This window comes from Odontomachus brunneus, unplaced genomic scaffold (assembly GCF_010583005.1).
Source record: "Odontomachus brunneus isolate Ranch 3 - 2012 unplaced genomic scaffold, Obru_v1 Obru_scaffold_182, whole genome shotgun sequence".
Lineage (NCBI taxonomy): Eukaryota > Metazoa > Arthropoda > Insecta > Hymenoptera > Formicidae > Odontomachus > Odontomachus brunneus.
In genome coordinates, this window is record NW_022639632.1 from 130,377 (window position 1) to 138,326 (window position 7,950).

Below are 7,950 nucleotides of genomic sequence, written 5' to 3' on the forward strand. Positions count from 1 at the left end.
CTCTCTCTCTCTCTCTCTCTCTCTCTCTCTCTCTCCCTTTCTCTCTCTCTCCATTCTGTAATTTCGACAGCTCTCAAGCGCAGACATATCGACTACCTGGCGATTCCTCATAATGCATATGCAGCAAACCGGCGGATTTACAGATGCGTTGAATATTCATTGCAGATTCGTCATTGTTCGATGCCCTGACGGGAATTAGCCCCGGAAGGCAATCAAGACTGCCTCGTGACACCGCGATCGTTAAGCAATTACGTCGACGCTCTTAACGGCAGCCATTGCGATTTTGAATTAGCGACTGGGTAACATCGAGTACACTTGCGACTACAGCGTGTGACTACATTTCGTGTCTCTTAATAAACGGACGGAAAGACTTCTACATGTCGAGGAGCAAAAATTAAATTCTACACATTTGTTCGCACGTATTTTTTGGTGTATCCTTGAGTGATTGCTGAAAAGAAAAATATTTGCAACTTCTCTCTCTCTCTCTCTCTCTCTCTCTCTCTCTCTCGCGAAGTGAAAAGATATTCAACGTACAACCCCATGGCTCTTGTCGTAATTTCCCCTTCAAGCACTCAGACGTTGCATTCCTTCGCGTCGCGCAAGTGCGAGTAATTTCCCGATTTCCTTCTTTTCTCGTTCCTTTCCCTCGGTCCTTCGTTCATTTATCACAACGCCACGCATCCCACGTAAAAGAGACGCTTGTTAGAGGCCCCTACTCGCGGGCCCCTTCAAGGACGATTCGTTGTTCGCGACAATTGACATCCCGCGAGTGCGATAGAAATTCCCTCATACGAATTCCGCAAATGAGGATTCACCGACAGAACGGGGAGGAGGGAAGAAAAAGGACCAATTTAAGTGGCAGTCGCGGATGCTCTTTCAAAGACGCCGTGCATCCTCTTCTTCCTTCTCCTCTCCTCTCCGGGGAGCGCAAACACGCTCAGATACACGCGCGCGACCATAATGAAAAGCTCATAAAAATATTAAATAGGAACGAGGAGGAGACGAGAGAGAGTAACGTGTGCGCGCGTTACGAGAGGCAAACGTACGTAATTTTAATTAAAGCTCCATCGCGGAGAGCGTCGCCTGCTTACCACCACTCTCCAGCCAGCCGCGTTATATTATGTAGGCAGTTATTCAAGTCATATACACAAATTACTACATAAATCCTCGTCTTGCTCGTCCCTTTTAGTCGACACTGAAGAAACTTAACCGCTTTTATGAAAAATGACGACCGAATCTCCCCGAGATTGTTCGACATGTAAACAAACTAATATGGATTTTCACAAAAGTATTGAAATGCAAAAATTACCCGGAAAAAACAATTTAATTGGATTAACCGAATATCTGGTGAAACCTGAATGAATCAGAATCTTGTTTAAAGTTATCAGGTTCGATTCAAGTTAACAAGCTTTTGGTTACGAGGATGCCATTCTTGAAAACTTTACAGATGAAATATTGACTTTTTTTGTAGTTTATGTCATATTGGTTACATAGAATTACAAATGCTTTCATACAAAATATGTGCAACAACAAATTGAAGCATTGCCCACGTGATGGCAACGATGAAAATTTTAAAATTGACATCTTAAGCTGTCATTTGGCGTAAATATGTACTTGATACAAAAATTCCGCAATACGTATCGCACATGTCTCCTCCGTTAACGAGAATTTCAAGGAACATTTTTGTATCTTTACATCTAAATGTAGAAGCTCAAAAGTATACAAAAAGTTTACACATACACACACATGTGTATGTGTGTATGTTTGTGTGTGTGTATATACACATATGTGGTTATATTTTCTGCTACCATGACAAAGCAACACACATTTATATAAGATCAATATATATAAGAAATTTCAGAAAGATAACATAATGGTGTTTGTGACGATTGTGTCTGCGTTATCGATATTTTTCGAATTCGTCATCCGAGAAATCACTTCGTTTATCCTCTTAGTCAAACAATTAATTTCTAGTTCAACTTGAACAGTTACTAATTCTAGTTAACCAGAAATTTTGTTTGGTTAAATAGAATCTTATTAAATTGAACAGAATCCTAGTAGCTTCAACCGAAATTTTAGTTCATTCATATTTCATAAGTTATTTGGTTAAACTAATTAAATTCTTTTTTTCTTATATTATGATTTATAACCTAATTAAGTTAGATGTTTAACGTCTTCGATCATTTCTTTATATTTCGCAACATTTTAATACGTAAAACTCATGCCTCCATCATGATCATTAATCTCGCCCTTCTATTAGAGAAGCGCGTAACTTCCGCTCATCTTGATTCTCCTTTTTCGCCGCTTGGGTCCCCGCGTGCGGTCCATTAAAGCGAGAGGAAGATCTGCAGGCGATTCCGCGATTCCGCGATCCTCACGAGCCGTAAACATTAAAGCAATCCTTGCGTAAATAAGTGTATGTGCCTCGTGAGTTCCGGGACCACGTAGAAGAAAGAGACAGAGAGGCCGGATTTCAGTGGATATTAAAAATGTATGACCGTTATAAGCGGCTCGTAAACGATGCGCCGTTACATTTTTCAAATCTGTTCTCTTACTGGCGCGTGACTGAATCGGCCGCGGAGAAGAGTTATTAAAATCCGCAATAAACCCGTTCGGTCTTACGCCGCGAATCGCCGGATGGGGGATTGTAAAAGCCGAAGATAAACACCGGACAGCCTGCGAGAAACAGAGTGTCTGCCAAGAACCGTAGCGAAGTGAATTTGTTTCAATTTTACGGAGATCGATCTTCTTTGCTCGTGAAATATTAATGCCGCGTTCTAACATTATAATAAGAAGCGATCTCCGTTAATTAAATATAAATTAATATCTAATATATTAATATAATATCGTTAATATAATTTACGACCCGCTTATAAGGATCATACATTTTATACGGACTTTTATGTTCACCTTAATCCGTTCTACGTTCCCACAAAAATTGCGGAGACACTCTCTATATACAAGGTATTTACGAAATATTTGGATAAACTTCTAGGACATATTTCTTTCGTCAGAATAAAGAAGGAAGTTTATATAATTAAATGTAAGTACGAAATAAATCGTAAAACAAAGTTTACGTTGATGTGTTACTGTTAAATAACTACAAATAAACATTTAAATTATAACAAATTATAATAAGTGCTCAAAATGACCGCCATTTGATTGAGAATAGGCATTGACACGGCGAAGTAAGGATTATCTCGAACCATTTCAACAGTTTGCGGACGATTCTAATGCGTTAGCCTAATGTGTTAGCGAAGCTAACACATCATTTCATTATCAGTAGGTTGAAAATATATTAAATGCTTTAAAAATGTTCTTATAGATAAAAATCTAGCGGATTTAAATCTGGGGAAAATGGAGGCCACGTGACTACGTGGTCCTACTTTGCTAATCCATCTGATAATTACACTATACAACAAGGATTTTGTTAAATGACATATAAAAAATAATTCTGATAGGTCTCCTCTTTCATTGATTATACATATACGAATCTGAAATAAAAAATATTCCAGTACATCAGATTTACACTGAGAGAAAAATTATCTTAAAATCAACAAATATTTCCTTGGTGAGTGCCATTAACTTATTTACTTAAATCTACATTCTCTTTACTTAAATCAAATATTGTTTATTTGATTTAAATAAACAATATTTGATTTAAGTAAAGAGAATGTAGATTTAAGTAAATATGTTAATGGCACCCAAGGAAATATTTGTTGATTTTAAGATAATTTTTCTCTCAGTGTATGAAAAAACCGGATTAAACAGACAAAAAACTCATTTTTTATTATTTTTTAAGTTGTTTACAAAAATATTCAACGACATAGAGAAAAGCTTAAACGAAAGCTTAAGCTAATCTTAGGCTAGAACCTTAAAATAAAGATAAATAAGTAATATGAAATAATTTTTCTGTAAACGCAGGTTTTTTGAGGTTGATAAATTAGCTAATTTATTGATATTAGATAATTATAAAGTAATTTATTATATATTATTTAATTATAATTTATTATAATTGGTTTAATTGGATTACCTAGTAATTATCTAACATCAATAAATTAATTAATCAATTATCATAAGAATTTGGCGTTCTCCAAACAATTAATCTGCACACAGGGACAGTGCAGCAGGCAAAGTATACGCTGTAGGTGCGCGTTCCTCAAAATATCTGCGTTATAGAAAAATTATTTCATATTATTTATTTATCTTCATTTTAAGATTGTAGCTTAAGGTTCAAGCTTTCATTTAAGCTATTCTCCGAATTTCTATGACGTCTCATTTTTTGTAAACAATTTAAAAAATGGCCAAAAACGAGTTTTTTAATTTTATATATCTCTAGATAAAACCCTAGATAAATTAAATTTAAAAACAACTGTTTAACCCGATTTTTTTCATAAATCTGATATACTAGAATTTTGATTATTTTCGATTTCAGATTCGTAACCAATGAAAAATAAAACTTATTAAAATTATCTTTAGCATATTATTTAACATATAAAAGATTAAAAAATGTACAGTGTTATTATTGAATTTCTCACTTAACAACTAAAATGTAGTGGTGCTCCATCATACATAAACATGTTCTGAGCATACCGCTTGTCTCTCGACTGTTATAATTTAAATGTTTAATCAATAGTAAATGTTTACTTGATAGTAAATGATTATTTGATAGTAACGTTAATATAAACTTTGTGTTATCGTAATTTCGCAAACATTCATATATCTGGTTGTGGGTTTATACTTTTTTCTTTATTTTGACGAAAGGAATACGTTTACCCGAAAAGTTAAGTATTTTGTGAACACCCTGTATGTTTTAACCAGATTCAATACTGAATTCAATTGGCACATAACCAAATTTATATATGAGCCAGTCATACTGTTTTATCAAGTTTATCAACAATATGTTTGTTGAGACACAGTTCTACGTTTACGTGGAAGTCAACTCCGGAAAGTTTCGGCATTGCTCGAACGCCAAACCTCCACGGATCGCCAGACGCCGCGCGATCATCCATAAATTACTTCGGCCCTCATCCAATACCACCGTATTATCTGCCAACGGCTCGTTCCATCTTATTAAGCAACAAAGACTCTCTGATGTTACTACCATTCTCCTTACTCCGAGAGCACAAAGACGCCGAGAAACGATATGATGCGTTAATATGCGCCATTGCCCTACGCCGCTGACTATATCATCATCATCTCGGTCGAATTAAATCCACGTACGATCAATTAGACTCAATTGGCCGTAGGTGCAATGAATTCCTGGACGAGTTGCAGCTCGCGTGAAATCGTTACTTGCGGTAGAAGCTGCGATCCGCGCGAACGATAACGGTCGTGGCGAATAATTGCCGACCTTGCATATTGCCGGAGAGTACAATGTGAGTTCCGTGTAGAAAATTACAGCGCAGTATATTATTTCATAATTCCACGCGCCGCTTTCTCACGCTTCAAGTCGAAAGAACATCGAACACCTCGATCGATAAAATATATCTAAATGCCAATCTCTCATCCCGAACGTCCTCTTTTCTTTCTGTTCAAAATACTGAAAGTCTTGACATATTCTCATTCAATTATTATCATTTCTAAAATATAAACGCGCGTACATAACTCGCGTTTCGTAACTCCTCGTCTGGCTTGTTGTGCGGATTATCTCTCGAAGATAATCGTTATCTGCATCAAACAAGAGGCGTGTCGCGCCATGGGCGATTGCCGGATCGGTTTTCCGCGTGTTCACCGCCGATTACACGGTAATCGCTAATTAGTCGCGCGATCTTTTCAGCCGCTGTGCCGTCGATGGCCGATCCTGCTATTGACATTGAAACGAACGTAACACGCAAAATCACTTCGTGGAAGACCTTCGTTATAGCAAGTGCTAATGCTAAAGCGGACGAGAGCCGAATGAGAATTATGCCCGCGATTGATGTGGGTTCGGCTGAAAACCTTCGGTGGTTTCCGTCCTGATGTTGCGCGCTGCTCAATTATTCATGATAGAAATTTCGTGAAATCGATTTCAGGCAATCTGGATAATTTATCGTTTCATACGTTTCACACGCACATTAACTTTGTGTTATCGAATATCGCGTTGAAAATGAAAAAAAGAAGAATATTCCGCTTTTATTTTCCACGTATATCTCGCGTTGATTCATACACGGAGAGAATATTAGTTTTCTTTTATATAAATTCTTTTCAATTTTAGTATATTTATAGTTACAATATGTAATGCAAAAATAGGCAGTAAGATCCATCTTGCTAAGGGACATGGTAAATCTCGCTGAAAATATAGCAAATTTTTAATAGCGCATTTTATTTTCTGGAATATATAAGTAGCGCATATGAGATAAAAGGATGATCAATTACGACAGAATGTCGATTTATAGTTAGCCAGTTACAAAGTTCTATAGTAATTTTGATTATAAAATTCTCTCCGCGTGCAGAGTCGACATGTAATTTTGAAGATTTAAGTCATCGTAGGCTCATTAATTAACAGTTAATTAGCTCACTCTGTAGTTTTAGGTAATACAGAACGAGAAAAAGAGAGAGGAGAGAAAGGGAAGGGGATTCGCTTTATTCACGCGTCGTATCCAACTTTAGTTTTTATCACAAACATATACATACATACACACACACATCCACGTATTCTATACGGTAGCATTATTTTACGTCGTATTCATTAAGCTGTGAAAGCAGAATTTTAAAACAATAACTCTTGTCATATACGCCTGGGAAAATATTTTTGCCCAACCGTGAAAACGCGCGAGATTATATCGTCTAGTTGAAATATCGCGCACCGCGATTTTTACCATTGGCTACATAATGGATCGGTTAATAAGCGAAAAATAGAATGCACTTCTGTGCTTCTGCTGTGACATAATGTGTTTGTTCTCGATATCACGTGTGTCTACGCTGTACCCGTGAGTCGGGATTATAACGTAACACTTACGGCAAGACGTGTGCCAGAAGTAAAGATAGAACGCTGCCTAAGAATAACAGAATCGCGAGTTCAAAATAAACGGGGCGAATAACACTCGGCGAAAGTCCCTTGTCACATACGTGGTACGGCCGGTAAAGTGATCAGCTAGAAGACCGATAGGATCTCCGGCAGGAGAATCGATCAGAAGTTTCATAAAAAATTCGCGAGAGAGATTCGCACGTCAAGTGCAACGCGCCAGAATCGAAAAATTGTGGAAGGATGCGTGTAATATTGCCAGTGAGTTTAAAAAGAACTCTGCAGCACGCCTTTAATGACACCTTCTCGAAACTAATAAGCTGAATAAGCGCGATAAAACCTGTTTTTCGCGCTACGTGAGGCTCTCTTTCTCCCTACCTTTCTCCTTTTTTGTGTGCACACATTTTCCTCATAAGGAGCGCAGAGGGACGTGTGTGCGCGCGCGCGCGCTCGGATCTCTAAATAGAATCGTCGAACAATTCGTCGCAGGGAGTGAAATCGAGTGAAACTGGATCGCGCGTCACGTTCGCATGTCATCCGTGAGACCAGTACGAATGGCACAGACATTCGCAGAAACGACAACAGCAATAACATCGCCGTGCGAGCATCAAACGTTGTATTACGCTATCTGTACACTCCACCGTGTTTCTCAGCCATTATTATCCGACACAAAAACCCGTGACATCTCGGACAGGTGCAGACTAAAAAGAAAACGCTCCCCTCTCTTCCTACTCAGCCGGCTTCTCGTGACGCAATTGTCGAGAGGACAAACTATCATAACATCGAGCAAAACGTAACGAGCAACAAGTATCGCGCTTTTTTGCGAGGCACGCCAGGAACTTTGGACACGCAGGTTTCTTACGGAGTGCACGTGGCATGACAGCAGGTACACATACATACACACGTGCGACACGCGCGCGCGCGCGGCTCGAACACACACATGCACAAACGCACACATACAGAAGAAAACACATACCCACGGACGCAAAAGTCCCCCCCCCCCC

At 38.3% G+C, this 7,950-nt stretch overlaps 1 protein-coding gene and 1 long non-coding RNA gene across 4 annotated transcripts in view; one reads left to right on the forward strand and one right to left on the reverse strand.

Annotated features, from left to right (window-relative positions):
• The window catches only part of LOC116851630 (ankyrin repeat and SAM domain-containing protein 1A-like), a 65,253-nt gene that overhangs the window by 15,848 nt on the left and 41,455 nt on the right, over positions 1 to 7,950 (reverse strand). The window lies entirely within an intron of this gene.
• The window catches only part of LOC116851633, a 3,885-nt gene continuing 3,272 nt past the window's right edge, over positions 7,338 to 7,950 (forward strand). Inside the window, exon 1 of the long non-coding RNA XR_004379620.1 lies at positions 7,338 to 7,832. This is a non-coding gene — a long non-coding RNA (uncharacterized LOC116851633). The remainder of the gene's footprint in view (positions 7,833 to 7,950) is intronic.